At 44.2% G+C, this 25,983-nt stretch overlaps 1 protein-coding gene across 2 annotated transcripts in view; it reads left to right on the top strand.

Moving 5' to 3' along the window:
- CGNL1 (cingulin like 1) overlaps positions 1-25,983 on the top strand; it is a 173,787-nt gene that overhangs the window by 106,172 nt on the left and 41,632 nt on the right. The window lies entirely within an intron of this gene.

Raw genomic sequence — 25,983 nt, 5'->3', positions numbered from 1 at the left:
ACCAGTCTCTTTTCACATATATAATTTGCAAAATGTTTCTCCCATTCTGTGGTTTGCCTTTTTGCTTTCTTGATATTGTCCTTTGAAGCACAAACATTTTAAATTCTCATGATGTCCAGTTTATGTAGTTTTTCTTGTGTGACTTGTATCATATCTGAGAAACCATTGACCAAACCAACGTCATGATGACTTACTCTTCTTTTAAGAATTCAGTAGTTTTAATATTACAGTTTTTATAGTTTTAGCTGTTAATAAGTCTGTGCTCCATTTTGAGTTAAGTCTTAAGTATGGTGTGAGGTAGTGGGCCAGTTTCGTTCTTTTGCATTTAGATATCAGTTGTCCCAGTACCATTTACTTTTTTAAAAAGTTTATTTTATTGAAGTTTAGTTGATGTAAAATATCGTGTTGATTTCTGCTATATAGCAAAGGGATTCGGTTATATATATATATATATATACATTGTTTTTCATATTCTTTTACATTATGGTTTATTACACAATATTGAATGGAGTTCCCTCTACTACACAGTAGGACCTTCTTTATCCATTCTATATGTGATAGTTTGCATTTTAGAGATTTTTCTTGCCCCATTGAATGTCTTTGCACTGTTCTCTCTCTGTTCAGCTGTGTTTTCCAAGCCCCTTAACTGTCCAGGTACCCCTAGGCTTCAAGTTTGGTAGTGAGGCCTGGACATTAGCGAATTAAGATGCTGACCCTAAAGAGACTGTTCAAACCAGAAGGGAATGAAATATACTGCTGTGTGCTAAGTTCAGGTCAGGGTTACTGCTCTCCCAGGTGGGTGAGAGATTGAGAGGAACATGAGATAGGATGCAGAAAACAAAAAGGGTGTCATCGTCCCTGAATGTCTAGAGGTAGCATTAAACACATTGTGACCCTGCTCTGCGTGCAACTTTACTGAGGTCACTCGGCCACCTGGAGAGATTTAGAGACTTGGACTTTCATTCAATGGGCAACAACAGTACTCAAAGTAGTAAGAAAAAGGAAATGAACTTAAGCAGTAGAGAGCAAGGGTTCCTCATAATGGCTGTTACTAACAAGCTATGTGACCTCAGGCACCCTGCCTCCACCGCACCTTCAGTTCTCTCCTTGTCAAAGCAGGGCTGGATTAACAGCCCTTGTGTCCTTGCCTACATTAAAGTTCTGTGGAGCTGGTGTATTTGAAGCTACTGTCAACATGGTCAGGCTTCACTCTTTAGAAACTCTGTTATAACTCTGTTATATACCTGTAAGTGCCAGAAAGTTAAGGAAACACTCAGATACACACATGCACACACACTGGTGCAGGCATGGCTCAGGGACACAGCTGATTCAAAGAGCTCCCGGTGGCCCAAGCTGCAACAATTTGAGCACTGCAGTAAAGGAGTATTGAATATAACCCCAAGTATAAAGTAAGTACCCATGGATGCATACTGAGGTGAACACAAGGTTGACTAAATAAATAAAAGGGGAAGGATAGATAAGTCTCTCTTAAATAATAATTACAAATAATTTATAAAGGTACTTTGCTTTCAAGGAGGTACAGTTTAGCTCCCCACTTTTTAAATGTGGATTGTACATGGTGACTTCCTTCCACAGAGTACAGTTTGGAAAGAGAGTGAAAGAAGAATAAAACTTTTTTTGGGGTCAGTGATGAAACTTGACACCACTGCCTCAGCCCGAGAATCAAGGTCAGTGTCATCAGTGATTAATCACACGGGTAGCCCAGACCCTTGATAATGATTATTGGATGGCATCACTGACTCAATGGACATGATTATGAACAAACTCTGGGAGATGGTGAAGGACAGGGAAGCTTGGCATGCTGCAGTCCACGGGGTCACAAAGAATTGGACATAGCCACTGAACAACAACAAATGATGTCATGGGAATGGCACTTTACCTCTGTGGTCTTCCCTGAAATCCACAACCCCAGTCTAATCACGAGGAAAAATATCAGAAATCTCCTAATTGAGGAATATTCAACAAAATACTTGACAAGTACTCTTCAAACTGTCAAGGTGTTCAAAACCAAGAAAAGTCTGAGGAACTGTCACAGCCAAGAGGGAGCTGGGGAGACAGGATGACTAAATATAGGTGGCATCCAAGCTGGAACTGAACAGAAAAAGGGCATTAAAACCAAGGAAGACTAAATGAAGTATGAACTTTTGTTCATAGTGATGTATCAGTATTGGCTCATTAATTATGACAAATGTGCCACACTAATGTAAGATGCAATAAGAGAGGAAACTGAGTGTGAAGTGTATGGGAACTTTGTATTAGCAACTTTTTTCTATAATCTAAAACTGTTCTGAAATTTTGTTTAAAAGAACCTCCCTGGTGAACTCTTCTGACAACCAATTCAGTATATCTTCCGTAAAGTCAACTCTGATCAACCTTCTCCAACACCACCACCTCCTCCCCTGCCCATCATTTGCTGCTCTGTTACACCACATTGTTCTACTAGCCTGGGAGCTCCTTGTTCATCTTTATGCACAGCCTCTGGCATTCAGGAGGGACCAGGCATGTTTGTTGACTGATAAAAATGAAGCAGTGAGTGTAAGAACAAGTATTTCATGGTGTCTTACGTGCATGACCTTTGTTACTGTGGTCAGTATACTCAAAGATGTCTACTTTGTAGCTCAGAGGCTGAATTGTAATTGGATGATGATGCCACGATGAAGGATGAGAAAGAAATACCTTTTCTTTCTACTTTGGAGAACAGAGTAAGGCTCACAGTGAAGTCTTATCAGTCAGAGTGCTCTGAATAAGTGTTCATTCCAAGTGGGATTCACATAGTACTGCTGGGGTCAACTCTCTTACTCCCTAGCCCTCCAGCTCTCTCCCAGGTCTTTCTAGTTAGAGACTGTATTTCTTCATTGAAGGCTTTTACTCTTTGAAATCCTTAGTTGTGGTGACTACTCTGGAGGAGTATTTATCTGGAGTGTATTTATCATCTGGAGTCTTCACTTTCTCAGACTGATGAATGCAGAACCTAGGAGACTAGGTAGTAAGACAGGCACCTCTTTTTAAAATTTTTAGTATTGGAGTAGGAAATGGCAACCCACTCCAGTATTCTTGCCTGGAAATTCCCATGGACAGAGGAACCTGGTGGGCTGCAGTCCCTGGGGTTGCAAAGAGTTGGACACAACTGAGCACGCACATACAAAACAGACTCACAGACATAGAGAACAGACTTGGGATTGCCAAGGAGAAGAGGGGAAGAGGAGGGATGGACTGGGAGTTTGGGGTTAGTAGATGCAAACTATTACATTTAGCATGGATAAACAACAAGGTCCAACTTTATAGCACAGGGAACTATATTCAATATCCTGTAATAAACCACGACTGATATGAAACAGAATATATACATGTATATATAACTGAATCACTTAGCTATGCAGAAATTAACACAATATTGTAAATCAATTATACTTCAATAAAATTTAAAAAAACAAAAAATTTTTTAATATAATTTTTGAAAGTTTCTTTTCATTTACAATTACTGCAAAATAAAGGTTATATTCCCCATATTGGACAATACATCCTTGAACCTGTCTTACACCCAGGTGTTTGTACCTCACACTCCCCTCTCCTCATACTCCCCTCTTCTTTCTAACCACTGGTAGCCATTAGTTTTTTCATCTGTATCTATGAATCTGCTCTTTTTTTTTTGGCTGTATTCACTAGTTTGTCTTTAGACAACGACAGAGTTGGACAGAGTCTACTTATTTCACTTAACATCAGGCCCTCCAGGTCTATCCTTGTTGCTGCAAATGGCTAAGTTTCATTCTTTTTTATGTCTGGATAGTATTCCATTGTATCTCTTAATGCATAAGCTAGAGGAACTGACCCTCTCAGTGGTCCCAGAAAATGAGGTGGGCCCAACTTGATTTGCTTCTTCAGAGACATCATATCCATTCTAAGTTATACTCCACTCCTATGTGATAACACAGGGCAAAGATGAAATGCTGCGAAGTTCTCATTTGAGGGGCAGATTTCCGGGAGCAATAGATTTGCAGCTTTTTTTTTTTTTTTTTAATACTTTGACATTTTTCTCAGGATGAATCTGAGGCAGCTTACAAGAGTATATATAATAAAATAAAAAATACATATAATTATAAAAAAACTTATGGGATGTATAAATACATGTTCAAATACAGTTAATCTTGGGGGTAGTGGGGACAAAAGACAGCCCAACTGTGTAGTCCAAAGATCATGAAAGAGAATTAAAAATGTGGCCCTGAGATTTTTAGTGGTTAGAATAAAAAAGAAATATGATTGGTGTTATGATACTTGCTGTCCATAAGGGAAAAAACAATTTCCTCAGAGAAAGTAAAGCTTTCTTTTGGCATACAGTTTTGAAAATTACACCCAAGTTTCTTTCCTAGCCTGGGGATTATAGAAACTTCCTGAGCAGAGAGAGGAGGTAGATGCTGAGATCCAGAAAGGCCCGCATTTATGCTGTCCTCAGGCTAACAGCAGAGAGGAACTAAAGAGCCTCTTAATGAAAATGAAAGAGGAGAGGGAAAAACTGGCTTAAAACTCAACATTCAAAAAACTAAGATCATGGCATCCAGTCCCATCTCTTCATGGCGAATAGATGGGGAAACAATGGAAACAGTGAGAGATTTTATTTTCTTGGGCTCCAAAACACTGCAGATGGTGACTGTAGCGATGAAATTAAAAGATACTTGCTCCTTGGAAGAAAAGCTATGACCAACCCAGACAGCATATTAAAAAGCAGAAACATTACTTTGCCGACAGAAGTCCGTCTAGTCAAAGCTGTGGTTTTTCCAGTAGTCGTGTATGGATGTGAGAGTTGGACCATAAAGAAGGCTGAGCGCTGAAGAATTGATGCTTTTGAACTGTGGTGTTGGAGAAAACTCTTGGGAGTCCCTTGAACTGCAAGGAGATCCAACCAGTCCATTCTAAAGGAGATCAGTCCTGAATATTCATTGGAAGGACTGATGCTAAAGCTGAAGCTCCAATACTTTGGCCACCTGATGTGAAGAACTAACTCATTAGAAAAGACCCTGATGCTGGGAAAGCTTGAGGGCAGGAGGAGAAGGGGCCAACAGAGGATGAGATGATTGGATGGCATAACTGACTTGATGGACATGAGTTTGAGCAGGCTCTGGGAGTTGGTGATAGATAGGGAAGCCTGGCGTGCTGTAGTCCATGGGGTCCCCTGGTTGACTGAGTAACTGAACTGAACAGGCTCATGGTAGAAAGCAAAGAGATCATTACCCTGGAGTCTTGAATAGCCCTGGGTTTGGGTATTTCATTTCCTTATTAAGAATCATGGGAGCACATCTGTCCTCTTGTATTTGTGGGAAAAGGGGCCTCGTCAAGCCGCCTTATATAGATACATGAGTATTCATGATTCTGGTATCTGATTAGATTGCAGGAATAAATAAGCTGAGGACAGGAAGCATATTGGTTGGGAACTAATGCTTTTAATAATGAGTGCATGGTTTTAAATTTGCAGTGAGTAAAATTTGCAAGTGGTAAAGTTCAGTCACATTGATTCTCTTGTCCTTTATAAAATATTAAAAGTTCAAATAAGAGCTGAAGAAAGATAGGGTCCCTGGAAGTCAGAAAAAAACTCATTTAGTATTATTCAACTTATGCTTTCTTCTTTTTGACAGGGTCACTAAGCAAGGAGATTGGGGTTACTGACCGATTTGGGAAGAATTTTCCAGTGATGGACAGCAAGACTCTTGGCCCAGTCCCATTAACTTGTTTTCCATGAAAAAGACACAGCATATTCATCCAGTTCTGTAGGTGACTCCCAGCAGGCAGAGAGCGCCCACTGCTAAATGATAGACCTGAAGTTCAAAATGGCCTCAACAGGCAGGAATACCAGTTTAAAAATCAACTTGATTAAACTGAAAAGAGATAAATGACATCTCTTGTTTCTTTATCTTTTGTATGTTTGGAATGCAGGATCCAAGGCTGAGTAGGAATGAGGGATGACCCTAAAGTCCGCAGATACATTCATGTGTATTAAGTCAACATACTGTCAAACTTCATTTGAAAAAAAATGTTTTTAATTGAAGTATAGTTGATTTACAATGTTGTGTTTCTGGAGCACAGCAAAGCAATTCAGTTATGTATATTCTGTTTCATATTCTTTTTCCCATTATGATTTATTAGTAGATATTGAATATAATTCTCTGTTCTACAGTAGAACCTTGTTGTTTATATATTTTATATATAGTAGTTTGTATCTGCTAATCCAGAATTTCTATTTTATCCCTCTCCCACACCCTTTTGGTAACTGTAAGTTTGTTTTCTATGTCTGTGTATCTGTTTCTGTTTTGTAAACCAGATTGTGTTATATTTTAGATTCTGCATATAAGTTACATCTTAAGATATTTGCCTTCCTCTTTCCTACTTAAGAATGGTCATCTCTGGGTCCATCCATGTTGCTGCAAATGGCATTTTTTTTTTTTTATAGCTGAATAGTTATTCCATTGTATATATGTACCGCATTGTCTTTATCCATCCATTCTCTGTCAGTGGATATTTAGGTTGCTTCCATTTCTTAGCTATTGTGAATAGTGCTGCTATGAACATTGGAGTAACATGCTGTCAAACTTTAGAATCCTCCAAACTACCATTTCATGGATTCAAAGAGATTGCAAATTCTTAAATTCTGTTAACTGCTGTGGTTATAATAGGCACTTGATAACTTTCCCACTCAGTGGTTTTTGGCAAACAGCAAGTATTTATTGAGCTCCAGTTGTATATAGGTCAAGGTTCTGGAGCTGAGAAGGTAAATGAGACATGATCTCCATCCCAAGAAACCCAGGCTTCTCTCCTAATTTTGTGCAGGTGGTGGACGAAGTCATATGCCCCTGTTGTACCCCACAGTACTCAGAGGAGTAGTACAAACAGCAGTCATCCAGAGAGAAATGCCAGAATACTAACTGGGGGTATCAGCCTAAAAATCACTTAGAAAATCAGGTTCACAAGGCAAGAGAACACGGGGTCCAAAGACTATTATTTTTATATGCCTGTGGTCTTGCCATTTAAAAATGTTTCATTAATAGGCTCATCTCGACTCATTTTAAAGGCATAGTCATTCTATGATTTTTGATAACTGGATAGTGTGCAAGAGAGCTAGAGGGGCTGGGAACGACCTGTGTTCTGAATTGGAGGCCAGAAAGCTTTACTGATGATGGAAACATGGAGAATTCTCTGTCCTCTCTCCTCATCTGTAGCTCTCTGCCGCAGCTCTGTTGAAATCCAGGGTGTGAAAGAGCCCACCTCTGCCACCACCCTGTCTTTTGGTCCTTTTTTCCCCTCTGCACCTGGATTTAGCACTTAACACCCTTCCCTAGTGAGTTGCTTATAATAAACTGCTCATATACGATCAGGCCATTAAAAATAGAAAATTCAAAAGCATTAGGAAGGATGGCTTTTATTTTGGGAAAGAACCCAATCCCATGAACTTTCTGTTCTTTCTGTCTGGGGCTAAGTGGGCCTGGTTCTTCATTTTAGACAGATTGCAAACTGGTGCACGGTACATTTTCCACCCCAGAACAACTGGAGTGTGTCTTTCTCTGTTCATTTCTGAGCCCCATCAGCTTGTGAGCATGCACAGTGTTCAGCTGGTATCCCACCCAGCAGACTGTGGCCAAGGGTGTTCCCTGGAATTGCGAGCGTCTGGGCTTGAGCCCAGGCCCTGGCAAGTTTGCCATCCCTCTAAATGTCTCCATGTGCTCCTTGTGCAGAACTCGCTGTAGAGCTGGAAGGGAGCTCCTCTGCTCTGGACTCAGTAGCTTTCTCTTTGCTCTTCCCTTAGGGATTTATTGCCCATTTGACAGGAATTATGAAGACGATTGTCATCACCTTGAAACTCCTCCAAGGCAGGGTCTTGTTTTATTTTTCCTCACATTTTGGGGGGCTTTGAAGTCGAGAGGATCTGTTCATGTAACTTGGTGATACCCTGTGGATCACTGAACCCTGGACTTTTCCTGTAGTTTCTTCAGGAAGTTTCTCCTTAGAGGTCACTGAAATAGCTCACCTGTGTGACCCCCTGAAATCAGCTGTCAGCAATTGATTTGCACTATATCAGTATTCTTTTTTTTTTTTTTGGCCTCTTTGTACAGTATGCGGATCTTAGTACCCCAACCAGGGATCGATTATTTGCCCCCTGCTTTGGGAGCTCGGAGTCTTAACCACCAGACCCTCAGGGAAGTCTGTCTTCTTGCTTTCTTAATCAGCTCATTAACCTCCAAGCCTTCCCTGTGTTGGCTTCATTACTAGCTTCCTTGTGGATTGTAAGATGCAGTGACCAAAACTTCTGCCACTTCTCAGACCTCAAGGATGTTTTGACCTGTCTTAAAAGAAGGCCTCCCTCCCTCCCTTCCATGTCAACAATTCCTCCTGCCTGTTATCTGGTAGTTTCTTTAAAATCAAGCATCGTAAAACCTGAATTTCTAATTTGATATCTATGGTGACTCTGAAAAGCAGCCTTATTTTGCCCTTTTGGCCTGGGACCGCCATGTAGGAGAGAGGAAAGGATGATGGTAAACATCAGCCTGAGGGGCTGTCGGCTTGTCTAGGAGAATAGAGGTATAGCCACTCTCCTTTTTGGGGGTTTTGTATATGAAATTGTTTATAAGCAACTTTGGGGAGTTGCTTATAAACACCAAGTAGGAGCATTAAATGAATCCACATTGTCTTGGAAAGTATAATTTGATTTGGCTGAGTACTAGCATTATTTTTCTTGGTGTAGATTGACTTTCATCAAGCATTAGTGTCCCAGTTCATTGTAGCTTTGGTTGACGCCAAGTGAAGGGTGAAGATATGAAGAAGGCAGTTATGTTCATTTGGAGGCATGACTTTGGAAGCGTATAAAGTGACTAGTTGACAAGAAAAATGAAAGCATATTTCTAAAAAGCCAAGAATGCCTTAGCAATCCAGATAAATGCTGCTTGTAAAAACAAAACTGATAACTGGGAGTGACTGTGGAATGGAGCCTCATGAACTCTGGGGAGTGAAGATAAGATAAATGAGTGAAAGACGAGGAGGGAAGTGTGTGTTTCCAGGGAAAATATTTGCAAGTTTTTTGTGAAGGGCAGCTGGATGTGCTCATGAAGATGACAAATAAGTCAAATAAAAACAAACCCAAACCACCGTGTTACCTTCTTGGTAGGCTCTTCAAACCAAAATGTGACTCTTTCCAGAAGGATTGTTCTAATTATCAGTAGATTTGTCTACTGGCCAGGTGGAGATTCATGCTTGACCTGATATTTGGGTTGAGTACAGCCTTCCATTGCCTGATAGGTCTGTCTTGTGAAGGAATTACCAAGACCTGTAAGAGAGAGGTGGGCTTCCTGTGCTATGGAGCTGGATAGACCGTTTGGACCCAGTCATGTGATTTGAGGCGAGTCTAAGCCTCAGTTTTCATGTCAGTAAAATGGGGATAATGACAGGGCCTCAGAGCTGAGGCGGAGGTGAAACTCGATGGTTGGCAGCACAGTTATCACAGTGGAGACGTGCTGGGTGGTGGTCTCAGGCCAGGAAGGAGAGAAGGGTGAGGGGCTCGGCAGAAGGACCATTCTGGGCAGCCATCAGAGCAGAGCTGCGGAGGGGCACTTCCTGCCCCTGTCCTCCTGGGTGGGATGTTGGGAGGGTGGCAGTGGAAACAGGAGGTCAGGGGGTGAGATTCCCAGCTGCTGGAGGTCCCTGAGGGTACCTGGCACATTCAAAGGGCACTAGTGAGCGGTCAGGCCAACAGGAAAGGAAGTCTTGGGCAGGAGGCGCTTTGTTTGCTCTTGTGTGCGCCTGCCCCGGCAGGCAGGAACCAGCTGTTTGTTTTGTGGAACAAAGAACAGGCCTGGTTAGACTGGGGGGTGGGGGCGGGTGATACCTGACAGGATTCCTCCTGGTTAGAACAAACTCCGGGGAGAAGCGTCTGGGTCTGGGTCTGGCGTGTGTCTCCCTGTTGCAGATGGGGAGGGGAATAAAGACACACATACCCCTGCTTCACCTTTGATCCAGCGAAGTCAAAGCCCCATAAAAGGGTCCTGGGTGGCCCCACGCTCTTCATCTCAGCTGCTTATTCAGCCTCCCTAGGAGTGTCATTGGGGACACCCTGTGGCCAACTGCAGAGTGGGGTTAATGAGAGGCCTGTGGCTTCCAGTGAGATGGGGCAGTTCCACAGGAGCGGAGGGTTAGGGTATAGGCTGCGCAGAGGGGCAGACCCCGCAGGATCTGTATGTAATGGCTTTAACGTCACGACCACGATGTGCTGAATGTGTGGGCTGGGCAGGTGCCCTTGCACATGGGGAAGGTGGCTCTGAGGATGACCAGCAGGCGGAGAGCACAAGTGATATGCAAGGAGGTGCTCACTTCCCAGTTAGCAGACACTTCTGTGCCCTGCCGCCAGTGCACTGCCTGTGCTGCTGGGGTGGGGAAGTTGAGAAGATCTTTTCCCCTCCCTTGAGGATCACAGATGGGCGAGCTGGTCTAGCTGTACAACCAGCCCTTCCGAGCCTCTGCACCTTGGCAGGTGCTGTGTTTTCTCTCTGCTCTGCCTTTCCCTTCCCTTCTCTTCTTGGCACCCAGCACTTGGCAGCTTTGCCCGTCTCACCAGTTAAGGCTCCCTTGCCTCCTCTCCCAGACCAGTTGGTTTATATATCCTTGTGGAATATATTGTATTATGCTTTCTTTTTTTCGTTTTCGCATAGGTTGCTCATGCTTTAGGTTGATTGTTTTAGTGGTGTTTGTGTGTGTGTATTTGATTATTTACTTTGGGCCAGACACTTAAACCTAGTGAGCAAAACTGGGCACTTGTTCCTTGCCTTCAGAAAGTTTTCAGTCTAGTGGAAGAAGATTTAAGGGAAAAAGTCATATGAGTAAATACAAATTACTTGCAAAGTTCATGTACAAAATACAAAGGTTCATGCAAGAGGGGGACTGGGATTTGACCTCGTCTTAGAAGGGCAGGAACTGTTTCCTTGAGGAGGTGGTGATTGGCATGAGCAGGAGCTCATGAAGTGGAGAGGCGGAGGCAGAGCCTTCCAGGCAGACGTGCAGAGGCCCTGGGCTGTGCGGGGACATGGCATAGGAGGAAACACGAGAAGGCCAGGGGAAGGATGGGTTGAGTGAGGAGCAGTGTGGGATGTGGTAGCGCTGGGAAGGTAGGTGGACCATGTTAGCCCTTGGAAGGGGGTCAGAGGTTTGCTGTTTTTGCCTCAAGAGCACAGGAAAAGCCAGCGACATATTTCAGCAAGAGTGGACATGATCCGATTTGGGACTCTTCTCTCCCGCCTTAGTGTGTGGGGGCTGAATTGAAGAGGGTGGAAGCGGGGAGAAGGTAGACGAGCGAGGAGGCTTTTGCTGTTGTCCAGGAAGGAATGCCGGCAGCTTGGACTGGTGTGGTGGCAGCGGAGGTGGAGAGTGGAGGGCAGGCCTGAGATAAATTGGGAACTCTTGGGATGAAGTTAAACAGCTTTTCCTGTTATAGGACTTCTCAGAACCTCTACTGCTTAGGCTGATTGTGGATTATGACTCTCTAAGACAAGACTTGTCTTTAAGAATTCCTCAGAATTATATGACCACAAAATTATTTTTTCTAAAAGATCTTCCACAATTCTTTTGTTTTATAGAATGCTTTCTGGGAAATGCTGTGTCATATAATTCTTTTTTGCAGGATACTTTCCACAGAGGGTTCTGGATACTTGACAAAGGCCTGTAATTGGGAATGAACTTGACAATATAAAAAGAGATCTGTTGGCCACAGAGTTTGAAGATTTGCAGAAAATCAGATTGAATGCATAGATTGAAGTCAGTATAGAAAGGTTTTGGAGGCCAGACTAGGAGTTTGAATTCTTTTTGTTGTTACATGTTGGGCGTCATTCTGGACTCTGACCTGAGATGGGTTGTGATGGAGGTGTCACCTTAGCCACATCGTTCTGGAGGACCTGATGTGATTGGTCAAGCAGTGAGGTATGTATCAGAACTGGGTATCCTCTCTTTCTAGAACGGAATAGATGAGGCTCTGGACTTGGGTGTCAGAGTAGGAATGGGAAACACATCTTTTCAGGTTGAGAAGGAAATGTAAGATGTTTTCCTTCACACCCTTTCCCCGTGGCAGGTGGCCACCGTCAGCAGCAGAGAGCTGAGGGTCTCTTCTGTGTTTTTCTGAGGCCAGATAAGCAGAAGGAGTCCCCTGGAGCCCTTGGGTTCCCAAGCAGAGCTGGAGGAGAAGGTGTGCATTCAGAATTGCATTGTTACTGTCAGGGAGCAGGAGAGGCATTACTTAGGGTTAATGGATAATGTCTGATGAGGTGGTTAAATTTAAGTCCATCAGGTTCTCGCCACAGCTGAGATTGCACTGTGTGACTTTGAACAAGTCATTTAACCTCTCCAGACCCTGGTTTGCTCATCTGGAAAATGAGTGGCTAGAACATGTGTCACATTTCCCGTAAGCTAAATAATTCCAGCTGTCTCAGGGGACTGAAAATGCATTCATTAGGACAATCATTTATGAGGCTAAGTAAGAACTTTTGCCTTCAGAGAACTAGAATTTTGTGAAAATTTGGATTGAAAATGAGGCCTTTGTTTAATTAAAAAAAAAAAAAGTGAGGAGTGTCCAATTCACACATTGCTTTGAAATTCAGGCATCTTTTCTGAGGCCAAGATGCAGCAAAGCAGATCAGCTTCAGGCAGGACAGCCCACTTAGCAATGCAAAGGTAAACAGCACCTAATGAAGGAATCTGTTAATTGCAGACTCAATTTAGGAAAGGAGGGTGCTAAGAATTTATTTTTAGGTAGGGTGTTTGGAAGTTGAAAGAACTTTCTCATGGAGACATTGTTCTAAATTGAGATTAGGTGCTCATGCCAGATAACAAAAGTTGATCTGGCTCATGACACTGGAAATGGTGTGTATTGACGATAAAATAATATCAAATGTGCTATGGGCAGTGTTTGCATTGGGTGGCTATCATTGGATAACCATTCAAATAGACTTGGACACTTAAAAATGCATAGAGCCAATTAATTCAGTAAAGTTGAATTGTGAGTGTCCCATGTGCCAGGAACTGGCTGGGCAGGGAGGGCCAGTGGAAAGGCAAGTTCTGACTGTGAGAAGCTCAGTGGCTGGTGGTTGGTCTGCTGAGCTCTCAAGTCAGATCATCTGGGGTTGTACCTGGCCCTGTTGCTTACTGGCCCTGAGAATGGAGCAAGTTATGTAACCTGTTAGTGTCTACATTTCCTCACCTGTAATCAAAGAATGTAACAGTGCCTGGGGCTTCCCTGGTGGTCTAGTGGTTAAGACTCTGCACTTCCAATGCAAGGGGTGTGGGCTCAATCCCTGGTTGGGGAGCTAAGATCCCACATGCCATGCAGTGAGGTCAAAAAAGTATAAAAACAAGCAGAAAACAGCATTTCTCTTGAGAAAGGTGGGAGGGAGGGGGTAATGTAAGCCTAAGTGAGATGCCCATGGGGTGGGTATAGTGCCCAGCATAGAGTCAGTGCTTAATAGATGTTGTTCTGCCTGCCTGGCCAAGAGCCTTGTCCTGTGGGATGCAACTGCAGCTTCCCTGAGGCCAGTGGGAAATAGGGTCTAGTCCCCCAAGCAGAGCCCTGGAGTGGGATGGACTATGATGAGAGAGAAATGCGGGAGGAAAAAGACTTAGCAGCAAAGAGAATAGGGTTGAGGCAACAGGGTGAGCTCCTGGAGCTATCTGAGAAATGCGTGAGAGCCAGAGGGATGTTCGGGATACTCTGGCGGCAGCGGGGAGAAGGGGAAAGGGGCTGGCAGCTAAAGAAGGGATGGGAAGAGGAGGATCCCAGCCGTGACTTCTATACTGTCTCCTTTGGCCCCTGCACTGTCACTCACAGGGCAGGTCCTGGGAAGGGTCTAATGGATGTCTGTCTCGAGGTGGCCAAAGCTTTCTTTTTTTCTTTCTTAGAGTTCAGGAACCAGGTTTCCTCTATGGTCTCCATACAGACACATCCCTGTGAGGATCTGTTTTATTTACTAGGAGACTTTGTCTCAGGAACTGGGGCACATGATAATCAAGACGACAGTTGGCAAGACTCTTCTGGGAGTATTGTTTTGGTTCTGGGCGCCACATTTAAAAAGAGTACTTGGTATTGCACCCCAGTGGGTGAAGAATAACCTTTGAAAATTTCTTCTTTGAAAAGAAGAAAAGACAAGCTAAGATGATGTGAAGGAGGTAGGAGGGCTTCATGTGTTTGAGAAGCTGAGATTTGGAGGAAGGACTACGCCCTTCCTGGTTGGTCCCAGTGACATTGCAGGAATGCAGATAGCAGCTCAGCATGGAGATGTTTCCATGCCTGGGAGCTGGAGAAGACGGAAAGGCTTGTTTTGTGAGGTAGTGGGTTTCCAGCCCCAGGAAGCAGAGGCTGGATGTCTGCTTATCTATCAGTGATATGGTGGGGGTGGAGAGAGATTGGCGGGGGGTGGTATACTGGAAATTCAGATTAGGGTTTGAACCAGAGAAACTTGGTGTCCCAAATTACACTGACATCCTACCACTCAATAAGTAAAATATAAATGAGTAAATGAATATCCAAGTCTGTTTGAACTTACATGGAGAAATACAAACTTTGGTAGACCAGAGAGAGAAGGAAACTTTATCTGCCATATGGATGCCATAAGTCGTGTCTCGACCCTTTGTGACCCCATGGTGTGCAGCACACTGGGCTTCCCTGTCCTTCACTGTCTCTCGGAGTTTGCTCACACTCAAGTCCAGTGAGTCAGTCAGGGATAGGCTAGATTTCTGCAAATTATATCCAAGGGCGCCTCTCAAACGGTGGATCATCCAGGCTGGTGCGATTATCTCAGGGGTCTGGTTGGGGTGCCAGGTCTGCCAAAGTCCCTGTGCAGAGCACTGCTTGTGGCCCAGGAAATTGCAGCCAGTGACTTGGCTGGGGTGGGAGAGAGGCTTCTGGTCAGATGGGGTGTGGAGCCCAGGGTGGAAGGCCAGGCGAGGACTGGGCCCTGCGTGTGTGTGGGGTGCAGTGTCACCGGCCCTTGGTGCTCAAGACTCGCTCAGGACAGGCAGGGTAACGGGCTTAGAGTAGGGGGAAGCTGGTAGCTCACTTCCTGAGTGGCTGCCCCTTGTGCCTGCATCCCGGTGGCCGCTCCCGTGGATGCTCACACGGGTGTTTGCAGCCACCCTGAGAGTGGACACAGCGTTAATCCCCGTTGGCACAGTGGGAAGCAGAGGCTCTAGTTCCACAGCTGGTTAGTGACTGAAGCAGGGTGACGATAATGATGAGGGTCACTACAGTCACCGCTGTTTCTGTAGAGCCCTCTGTCTGCCGGGCCACACGCTTCACATTTCACATTCACTCTCTGTAACTCCCCCAGCCCCACCCCCACCCATGCTGCTGCATGGTGAGTGATGTGATTGCTGTTTCAGGAGGTGAAGCTCAGTAAAGGGCAACTGACTGGCTCGGAGTCATGGGGCTTGTAGGTGGCTGAGTCAAGATTTGAACCCAAGACTACCTGATGCTTGAAGCCATGCTGTTTCCTTGTTACAGCCCCACCGTCTCTTTGGGATGAAGCAGTGGGAGGAGCGGATGGTGAATCACTAAATGGCCTGCATGTGAGACATGTTACTTGCACTCACATTGCATTGGCCAAAGCTAGTCGTATGGCCACATCAGACTTCAGGAAGACAGGCAAGCACTATTGTACAGATGCCTGGAGGCTCAAAGCACAATGAGTACCCACCATGGTGATTTATGGGGCCTCAATGGTAGGTGCCCCAAATGGCCTTTAAAAAACACACACAAACAATGGGACATGGCCCTCAAGCAGTCGTGGGGTTAGTCTTTGATCGGGCTTGACTTCATTCCTCCCCTCTGTCTCTCCTGGCTCTTCTGAGAGGATAGGTGATGTTTACTTCCTCCTTTATTCAGAAGCTGGGGGGCTGAGGAAGAGTCCTGTCAGCAGCCGTGACTGGGAACCAATTAGGTCAGGGGATGGAGGCCAAGGATTCACCATGCCTCCTCCAGGGCTTGTGCCGGGAGGGAACCAGCAGTGCGTGCGCTGTGACTTCTGGGTGGTACATACTCATTCCCTCCTGGACACCGTTAGCTGAGCGTACAGTGGCTAGTGTTTTGACACTCTGCACTATCTTCTTTCATTTTTCTTTATCCATGCACTGAATGGACCCATAACACCACCCCTGTTTTTAAAGAAAGCTGAACTGTAGTTCTGAGAAACAGAAAGTGGCCAGGTGACTACCCCTGGATTAGGACATTGCTATCGGTATTTGTGGCTCTGTTCTCTTTGCCTGGCAGTTAGAGCTAGCTGCTAACCCCTGCAGACTGGCCTGTAGGGAAGGGGCTGGAGACCATGTATGGGCTTTGCAAGTGACCAGTCTGCTCAGCTCTGTCCCAGGAAACAACCTACATCTTTGAAGGAGGAAATAAAGATCACCCTTATTACATGTCTTAACCCTGGAGATGGTGGGAACCAGCCTCAAAAGCATGCTGATAGTATTGGTCCAGCCCCTTCCATTCCAAACATGAGGTCAGTCCTGATTTCCTTTCTCCAGCCCCTTTTATCATTGTTCCTGCAGCTATGGAGGCAGAGGGAGGAAGGAAAAAGTTCACAATTCTCTGTGTGAAAGTTGGTCTCATTTGGAGTGCAAAGAGGCACTAAGGAGAATGGTCATCAGATTGAGTTCTTGGTCTGAGAATTTCTCTTTAAATTTTTTAAATGGAATGATTTCTACCACTTAGGGTTGATTGTTTCAGCACTAATGGAAACATGGCAGCAGCCATGTGGGAAAGTTGAAGGATCTGCTTTCCCAAATAAGATTTCTGAGAAGGAAACCGCATAGACCTGTGGGCTTGATTAAGGCCTGTTGGCTTCCAGATCGAGCCTTGGTTTATCTTGGAGGGGTCCCCACAGCTCCCCAGTGGGCAGTGCCCTGGAGAACCTGCTTGTTTATCTTCTGTCTTCAGAAATCCTGTTCAGCCTGTTGGAGGTGTGTCCTGACAGCAACTTAATGTTAACTGTTTGTGAAGCTGTTTGGTCCATCGGTGATGAAGTCAATCTATCTGGGTGTCTAACCCCTGCTTTTTCCCTGACCCCACCTCCTAGTATTTTCCTGGTGACGCAGAGCTCTGGACTTACGACTTTGTCTTGGTGGAGTCCCTTCTGCTAGCCAGTGGCCCTGTGAGGGGCTCACGGCACTAGGGGGGAGTGTTGGGTTCTATAAACAGAACTTTCATGTGCTGGTCCGAAGATTAGCATTGACTGTGACCCTCATGGTGAGGGGGAGATGGTGTCTTACAGCTGTGATCTGAGGCTTTTTTAATCTCCTGGACACCGACATGAACCAAGGACACTGGGGAAATTTTTATAAGGATTTTTAGGGAATGGTGTACCAAAAAAAAAAAAAATAGCTGAAGCGTAATTAAAAATCTGTAACCTAGAACTTAGTTTCAAAGAAGCTCTTCTTTTAAAAAAGGCTTTTTTAATAAATAAAAATAAAAAAGGCGTTTTGTCTTACACATTTTACTTCTGGCCACCCTGGGTCTTCATTGCTGCATACAGGCTTTCTCTGGCTGTGACGAGCGGGGACTGTCCTCTGGCTGCAGTGTGTGGCTTCACTGCGAAGGCTTCTCTCATTGTGGAGCATGGGCTCTGGTTGCTCGGGCTTCGGTAGTTGCAGCACATGAGCTTTGTTGCCCTGTGGCATATGAGATCTTCCCAGGGCAGGGATCGAACCCGTGTCCCCTGCATTGGAAGATGAATTCTTAACCACTGGGCTACCAGGGAAGTAAGTCCCAGAAAAGCTCTTGCAATGCGGTTTCCCTGGTGCTGAAGGACAGAGCTGAAGCCCCTGGCTGGCAGGGGTGCATCTGCCTTTTCCCTTCTCTGGCTAACTATGGGGAATTCCCCCTAAAGATGCTGCTCCCACTCAGAAGCAGCTGGTAGCAAGTAGCAGAGATCAGAGGCAGGAGTCAGAGGGCTGGGTGCAATCCTGGTTTGTGGCTTTGGTCTACATGGCCTTATTTTTGTAGCTGTCATCGATTGTCGTCATTTTACCGTGTGCCTGAAACATTGCTAGGTGCCTGGCATAACATCTCCATTCATTATTAGAACAATGGGGAAAACCAAACTGAGAGGTGAAACAAGTAGGGCCAGATCAGGTTGCCAACCCCAAGGCCTGAACTCTTGTTTTGTTTTTAGTGATAACATTCACATAATGTAAAATTAACGGTTTTCAGCATTTTAAAGCATACAGTTCACTGGTTGGGCAACCATCACCACTGTCTTAAGTTCAAAACAAGTCCATCTCGCGCAGACAAAGCCCCTTACATCCAAACTCCCTCCTTCCCTGTCTCCTGGCAACTACAAGTCTTTCCTTTCTCTCTGGATCTGCCTGTCATAGGTGTTTCATGTTGGTGGAGTCACATTTTATGTCAAGGCCTGAACTATTATTGAGCATGCTGTCTGTTGGAGAAATTATGTGACCTATTTGTATGCAGAGTATTTTTATCTTAGGTATTTTTACTCCGGTTGGAATATAGGTTTGTTGTGTGGCTTAAATGATAACCTTTGTCAAATGGATTCTGTGAGCAGACGTGGGACATTTTATTAGCCCAATTTTTGCTTGAACCTCTGTCTGAATTGCAGGCCACCCTGAGAGTAAATCTTTCTGGTTTCTTCACCATTTAAAGGAAAATGTATTGATTTATTTCACAAGGATATTGTGAAGAAACCAATGATATTTTTAGCCTATATAATCACCAGGTTACTATAGAAAAAAACTGGGTATTTGAGTATGATTAAAAGGGAGTATATTTTAGGTGGCTTTGTAAGCAGGAAAGTCACCATCAGGGCAACAAGAAAAAATAGGATGTAAACAAAACCTTCATTACGTGTGATAGCTTGCCAGCTTAGTGAGTTCTGGCAGTTTGGTGACTGTGGAGAGAGCAATGATTAGCTTCCTGGCAGGAAGCTGGTGTTCAGGTGTTGTCCTTAGCTCTAGATGCCATGGCAAGGACATTGGTTAAAAAAAAAAAAAAAACCATCTGAGTTAAGCTAACAGCATCAGCATTTGCAATTTAAGTTATAGGGGTAAAACCTCTTAAATTCTTCATTTAATGGTTGCCTAATGCTGCCCAGTTTCTTCTGGTTCATTCTAGAATCCCAGACTTTTGAGCTGGCAGAGACACTGAAATTAGCTAGACCAACGAGTTCGTGTCACAGAAGAGGAGACTGAGGGCAGATGGAAATTAAATGACTTGCCTGAAGTCATCATATAGTAAATTATTAGCAGAGTTTAACCCAGAATCCACATCTTCTAACAAAAGGAAACGGAATACTTACTTTTGCTACTGTGGCTTTGGAATCAGCTCTTCCTTGAAAATACTTAGGGTTTTGGTAATAAATAGTCTCTCCTTCTTTATGGTTTCCTTTGCCAAATTTATTCCCATCTTCCTTACATACTACTCCATTGCCACTGTTGGGTCAGTTTTTCTCCCTTGGTTCTCATCTCATCATAGCAAAGAATTGAAGTGACAGACCAGGACAGCTCAAGCAGGCAGGGTTTACTAAGCAGGCAGTTCATTCTCAAGTGAAGAGAGTGGACCAGCCCCCATAGGAGTGGTCTCAACCCTTCTCAGTTTCCCTTTTTATATCTTTTGTTACTTTCTCTTTGGTGGTTTCTGGGGCTTGATTGGTTGTGTCCCAAGCAAACAAGGCATGAGCCTCAGACCAGTCGGGGGAGGAGACATGTTTTCCCAACTGGAGATCTTCACTCTGGTCCATGATTTCTCTTATAAAAATGAAGCATAAGCCCAAGACTAATCAGGGAAGGCGGGGTGAGAGGGGGAGGCCATGCAAATGAAGTATGAACTCAGGTCCACTCAGGGAAAGGAGTGTGAGTATATTCTCCCATTGCCATTTTGGACTGCCATTTTGGGACCCTGTTTCTCTATTCTTACTACTAGCACCACAGAGCTTATCGATGAGGAAACTGTATAACCAGTTGTGTAGTTCTGAACTGTAGTTCAGAATCTGTAGTTCTGAAAACTACAGATAGGCTGGGGAAAAATGGTATTGGCATTTGGTAAATATAGTGAGAGAATTTTTGGAAACTCTCATGTAACTCTTAGAGAAGGGGTTTTAAAAATCGTGTTTTTCAATGGCTCAATCTCCTTTCATCAAAAATGGTTAAGTAGGCAGTCAAAAAAGAGTAAGGAAATCCCCATCACTTTATATTATTGCAGGGATCTCAGCTTTTTGAAGCTCTCATATCTCTCTTTTGGGGAGTGGTGGTTTCTGACCCGTTTAGAGCAAGTATTACCTATTATGCTTTCTTTAAGGATGTGAACTGAGTTCAGGGTTTGCCTAGGTCACAGTGTAAGCTGACTGCACATCTGCAGTGGCACCCAAGCTACCTGATACCCCATCCCAGGCCCTGGAGTGATTCCAGGAAGCATAAAGGGATGTGGAAAGTGGGGACCTGAGCTGTGAATGTCTGCTAGAGAGCCTTGAGGTTTCCTCAGCCTGGACCTCACTCCTCAGAGTGGGACCCAGAGACTGGCCTCGCTGGCACTGCCTCAGAGTTTGTTAGAAATACAGAGCCCAGGCCTGCATTCTTCCTGAGTCAGAATGAGGATTTAAGAATTCCCCAAGAGAGTCCTGTACTATTGAAATGTGAGAAGCCCTGGCCTAGAAGCCTCATGCCAGTGACTTTCATATATACATCTAGGGAAAGAGATGAAATGCGCAGCTTATGATTAAAACAGATGCTATTTCTTTTCCTCAGTAGTTTACTGTTGCTCAGGTGGGGGAAAGCTGCTGCCATAACCCAGGGGACTTGGTTCTCCACACATTCAGAGTGACAAAAGGACTCATCACTTGTGACCCAGGTCCTCACTGTGGACATGAAACTGATGTCCACAGCCGTGATGTGGAAAGGTGGGGACCTCCCAGCAGATGACTCGGCCTCAAGGACACTTTGAGGACCCATCAGCTGAGCCCCTGCGACCTCACTCACTGAAGTGGGGAGGCTGGTGACGTGGAACCAGTGAGCCGCGTTCCAGTCTCTGGACTTGCAGCCTCCACGCCTCAGCTGTTTTCCCTCGTTCAGCAAAAAAAGGAAAACAGAAAAGAAACAAAAACTGGCTGTGGAAGAGGCCTTGTTAATTAGTAAAATCTGATGTCATGTGTGTTGGGTCTGTATTAGGACAAGCCAGGAGGGCCTCGCCTTACCGGATTATTTATTATCCATCAGGAGCGGGCCTGTCCCAGGTGTCTGGTGTGTACTTCTGCGGTGCATCAGCACCTTTGGGTCAGGAAAAACACCCAGACATGGCTATTTGTGGTGCTGTTGGGGAGTTTTATGCTCATCATGGATAAAAGCTTCCCCTGTCCCTAGGTGACAGTGTGAATGTTTCTAAATGTGTGTGTTAACACATGAAAACGTGCCAGCTTGTATGCAAGTCATTATTTGCAATGAATGGTGGTACCAGGCAAAGACTGGGGCTTTGCTGTTTGTGTATGTGTGCGTATGATAACAATTAAATATTCCTCCTCCAACCACCACCGCCCCCCCCCCCCCCCCCGCGCCTTTAAATCAGTAATTAGAGCTTATGGTTAAAAGTCAACTATTTTAGAAGTAGGGAAAATTCAGCTGAATTTGCTGAGTTGCACGTTGAAACATGCTGCTTGTCTGTTTGGGAGAATTTTCTTAGTTGCCATCGGTTTGCCAGAGCATCCTTGATTGGGAAATGGGGCTAAATTTTTAATGAATTAGCCAACCAAGAAACCTGATTTGCCCTTAAAATAAGGGGTCATGTAATTTGTGCAGTACAGTTGCACTTGAAAGTCTGTTAAAAGATCTTGTTTCTCTCTTTTGAGAAATCTAGGCATGATATTGAGCTGGTAAAAATGGACAAGTTAGAGTCTGAAGCCAGGTTTGATTTAGAACCACAGTAGTTCAGCTGCACAAAGTCCTGACCTTGTGAGAAATAAATATGGGTTTCGTTGGCTTGGTTTGTGTCTTGGCAGCCACAGGAGCCATTGCTTAGTTTTACTAGCTACTTACAGTAGTGTAGGTAGTTATCCCCATCCCTCTTCTACAAATGAGGAAACTAAGGCTCTAGGAGGCCAGGCCCAGTGAAAGGGCCCAGGAAGAGACACAGCCTGGATTTGAGTCTAATCTGGTCGATTCACTGCAGAAACCTCAGCTCCATCTTGTACATTTCTAGATGCCCATTTTTAGAGTTAAAACAGCATTGCATTCTTTTTTTTTTTTTTGACATTTTGAAGCAAATTTTTTTTTTTCTTCTTTTACATGTATTCCCCATCCCGATCCCCCCTCCCACCTCTCTCTCCACCCAATCCCTCTGGGTCTTTCCAGTGCACCAGCCCCAAGCACTTGTCTCATGCATCCAACCTGGGCTGGTGATCTGTTTCACCCTTGATAATATACATGTTTCGATGTTGTTCTCTCGAAACATCCCACCCTTGCCTTCTCCCACAGAGTCCAAAAGTCTGTTCTGTACATCTGTGTCTCTTTTTCTGTTTTGCATATAGGGTTATCATTACCATCTTTCTAAATTCCATATATTGAGCATTGCATTCTTGAGATGATTTATGTCTGTGTTATTCAGACTGAGATATGTGTATGCGTGCTGGGTGCGGAGGAGAGTGCTTGCCATGACTACAGGGGAGAAGTGGCCTGTCTTCCTGAACACCGAGAACTCAGTGTCTCAATATAAAGAGACATGGAGTAGAATGAAAGTCACCGTGTCGACTGCATATTGCCCATGCCTTTTGGATGGAGAAAGCCACGCCTTAGACACAGTTCTCTGCCTCCCTCAGGTGTCTCTCATCACCCCAGGTTGGACTTCTCTGCCCTGGGGTTGCTGGGGTGGAAAATTTGGAGAAGCACTCATGTAAGTGCAAGTCCTGGGCCACGTGGGCCTTTTCCACTCTCCCAGCTCTATGTGGTGAAAAGGAATTTCTTAACTATGTAAACCAGCGTGGGAGAGCTGGCGCTCTGCCCTGTTTGTACAGCTGCTCCCGGCTCCTGCTCCGCAATCTTTCATGGCCTGGAGGTATCTGAGAATTTGCTGGGAGAGGGTTTTCTGGAGGCTGGAGGAGGTGAGAACTGGACTGCGGAGGTACTTGTCCTCCAAGTGCCTATGGCCATTGTTAGTCTTTTTAACAAAAGTTGTTTATTTAAACATTTAAAAATATTTCTTGAATTTCCAGAGTTCACAATTTAAAAGTTATAAGAAGAGTTGCAATGGATTACCTCTCTCTTTTTTCATAGCTCCAGTTCCCTTCTTTATAGCTAGCCAGAGTCACCAGTTTCTTGTGGAACCCAGTAAATACTTATTTACCCCCCCTTTTTTTTCATTCAGTAACTAAGTCATGTCTGACTTCTTGCGACCCCATGAACTGCAGCACGCCAGGCTTCCCTGTCTTTCACTGTCTCTCAGAGTTTGTCCATGTCCATGTCCATTAACTCATGTCCATTGAGTTGGTGATGCCATCTAACCATCTCATCCTCCATGGCCCCCTTTTCCTGCCCTCAGTCTTTCTCAGCATCAGGGTCTTTTCCAATGAGTTGGCTTTTCACATCAGGTGGCCAAAGTATTGGAGCTTCATCTTTAACATCAGTCCTTCCAATGAATATTCAGGATTGATTTCCTTTAGGGTTGGCTGGTTTGATCTTCTTGCAGTCCAAGGGAATCTCAAGAGTCTTCTTTATACAGACAGAAGCACACCATGTATACGAGTCTGTGCATTGTATTTTCCTCATAAAATCTTATTTCCCACCCTCCCCCCCCTCCCCGCCCCGCCACCTTTTCTTCCCCCAGCTGCATGGGCTATCATTGAACTGATGTAACTTATACAACAAGTGCCTGATTGATCGGCATTTAGTTATTTTCAATCTGTCAGTATTATAGTGCTGCTATTGATAATCCTGTTTATATGTCATTTTACACACTTGTAGGGTAAGTGCTAGAAGAGAAGCTGCTGGGTCAAAGGAAAGGTACGTTATATTCCTGATGGATGCTACTGAGTCACCCTCCAGGTGACAGTAGCTCATCCCAGTTTCTAGTCCCAGCAGCTGTGGATGAGGGAACCTGCTCCTTACACCACCACACAATGTGTTGTCCGACCTTGGCTGCCTGATAGGTGAAGAAATGCTCCCAGGCATTTTTAAGGGATGGTCCAACCTTGAAAAACAAGAGAACATCTGCTATTTTTGCCTTTGTGGTGATGGCCTAATGTAGTGTTGCCAATCTTTTGAAGTGGACTTAGAGTTGATATTTGTTAACTATTTCTGAAGGCTTGTCTGAATGAATAATAGGTAAGATATTAAAAGACAAATCCATGTGATATTTTTTACAAATAGATATTACATAGAGCATATGATGTAGCTAAATGAATCGTTTACGAACTGTGTGCAAGAGATGTGAGTTCAATCCCTGGTTTGGGAGCTTCCCTTGAAGGAGGAAATGGCAACTCACTCCAGTATTCTTGTCTGGAAAATTCTGTGGACAGAGGAGACTTGGTGGACTACAGTCTGTGGGATTGCAAAAGAGTCGGACACAGCTGAGCACACACACACATGATAGAACATCCTCCCTGGTTTTGCTGTGACATCCAACACTTAAGTTCAAAGAATCACAGAAACAAAGTATTGGCAATTAGTTAATTCAGTGAGGTCAGCAGTGTTTGTCCCCAGTGACCTGTCAAAGTAGATCTTTACTGACTCTGGTCCTGGTAGAGTTCTCCTGCCTTTGACACGGTCATGAGATACAGACTGAAGTGTTTGGAAAAGATCTGCATAGATGAGAGTTCAGAGTTGGAAGACCTTTTGGAGTCTCTTTGCTGGGAAGTCATGGAGAAGAATTTGCATGTAGAACTTGCCTTGAATAAAGGGATATGATTTTTATTCTTCCAGATTCCAGCACTGCCATAAGTGAATTAGGTTTGGTTTCAGGAAAAGCAATCTTATCCTGTGGACTTTATATGAAATCGTGGACTGGTGGTGTGGTAGTAGACTGGGGACAGAAACGGGAGTGGCTGTGAAAAGTCTTGCCAAGGGAGGTGTAAGTTAAATTTATTTGTATGCATAATGTGGTTTGCCACACTACAGAGATGTAAAGCAAAACACATTATCATTTTACAAATAGTCAAAACAGGACAAAGCACCTCAACACATACATGCTCCCATAGAGTCACACTCAGCCTGTGAACGTGAGAGTTGGGATTGGGGCAGACCCTGCCACCAGATGCCAAGTCCTGCCTGGTCTATCCTCCCGAGATGAATGAATGGACTCAGGATGTGACCTGCAGCTTTCAAACAAAGAAAAGAACGAAATCTAAACATCAAAGTACAGCATAGGGTCCTTTCCTTTATCTAGCATATCAGGGTGCCAGATATGCCCAAATCCAGCTTAAACCAGGTCTGGTTTTCAGTATCCTTGCTCTTCCTGAGATTTCTGAGGGAATGGAAGGTCACTGACTGCACGTGGATGTGTTCTTGCCTTTACCAGAAGATTTAGGCAAAGATCTTTAGTCTCTTGTTCTCACTGATACCTCAGAAGACCTCAGATCCTCCACGCCCTCTGGCAGACTCAGTCTCTAGGTTTCCTTCATCCTGTTTTTCCTCTTTTTGAAAATCAGCTGTATTGAGATACTTAGCATATGATTTGACTATTTAAACTGCAAAATTGGCTTTTAGCATGTTTACAGAGTTCTACAACCATCGCTCTAATTTTAGAATGTTTTCATCAACCCAAAACAAAACCCTGTACTTTTTAAAAACAGATTTTATATATATATATATATATATATATATATATATATAATTTTAAAATAGTAAATGGAATCATATGCTATGTAGTATTTAACTTCCTGTGCACCATATCATGACTTTTAAAAATCTTTGTTGAATTAGTGTTTTTACAATATCGTGTTAGCTTCAGGTGTACAGCAC

Source organism: Odocoileus virginianus, chromosome 6 (genome assembly GCF_023699985.2).
Source record: "Odocoileus virginianus isolate 20LAN1187 ecotype Illinois chromosome 6, Ovbor_1.2, whole genome shotgun sequence".
NCBI lineage: Eukaryota > Metazoa > Chordata > Mammalia > Artiodactyla > Cervidae > Odocoileus > Odocoileus virginianus.
The sequence above is the reverse complement of the archived record's forward strand: the minus strand, read 5'-3'. Positions and strand labels throughout refer to the sequence as shown.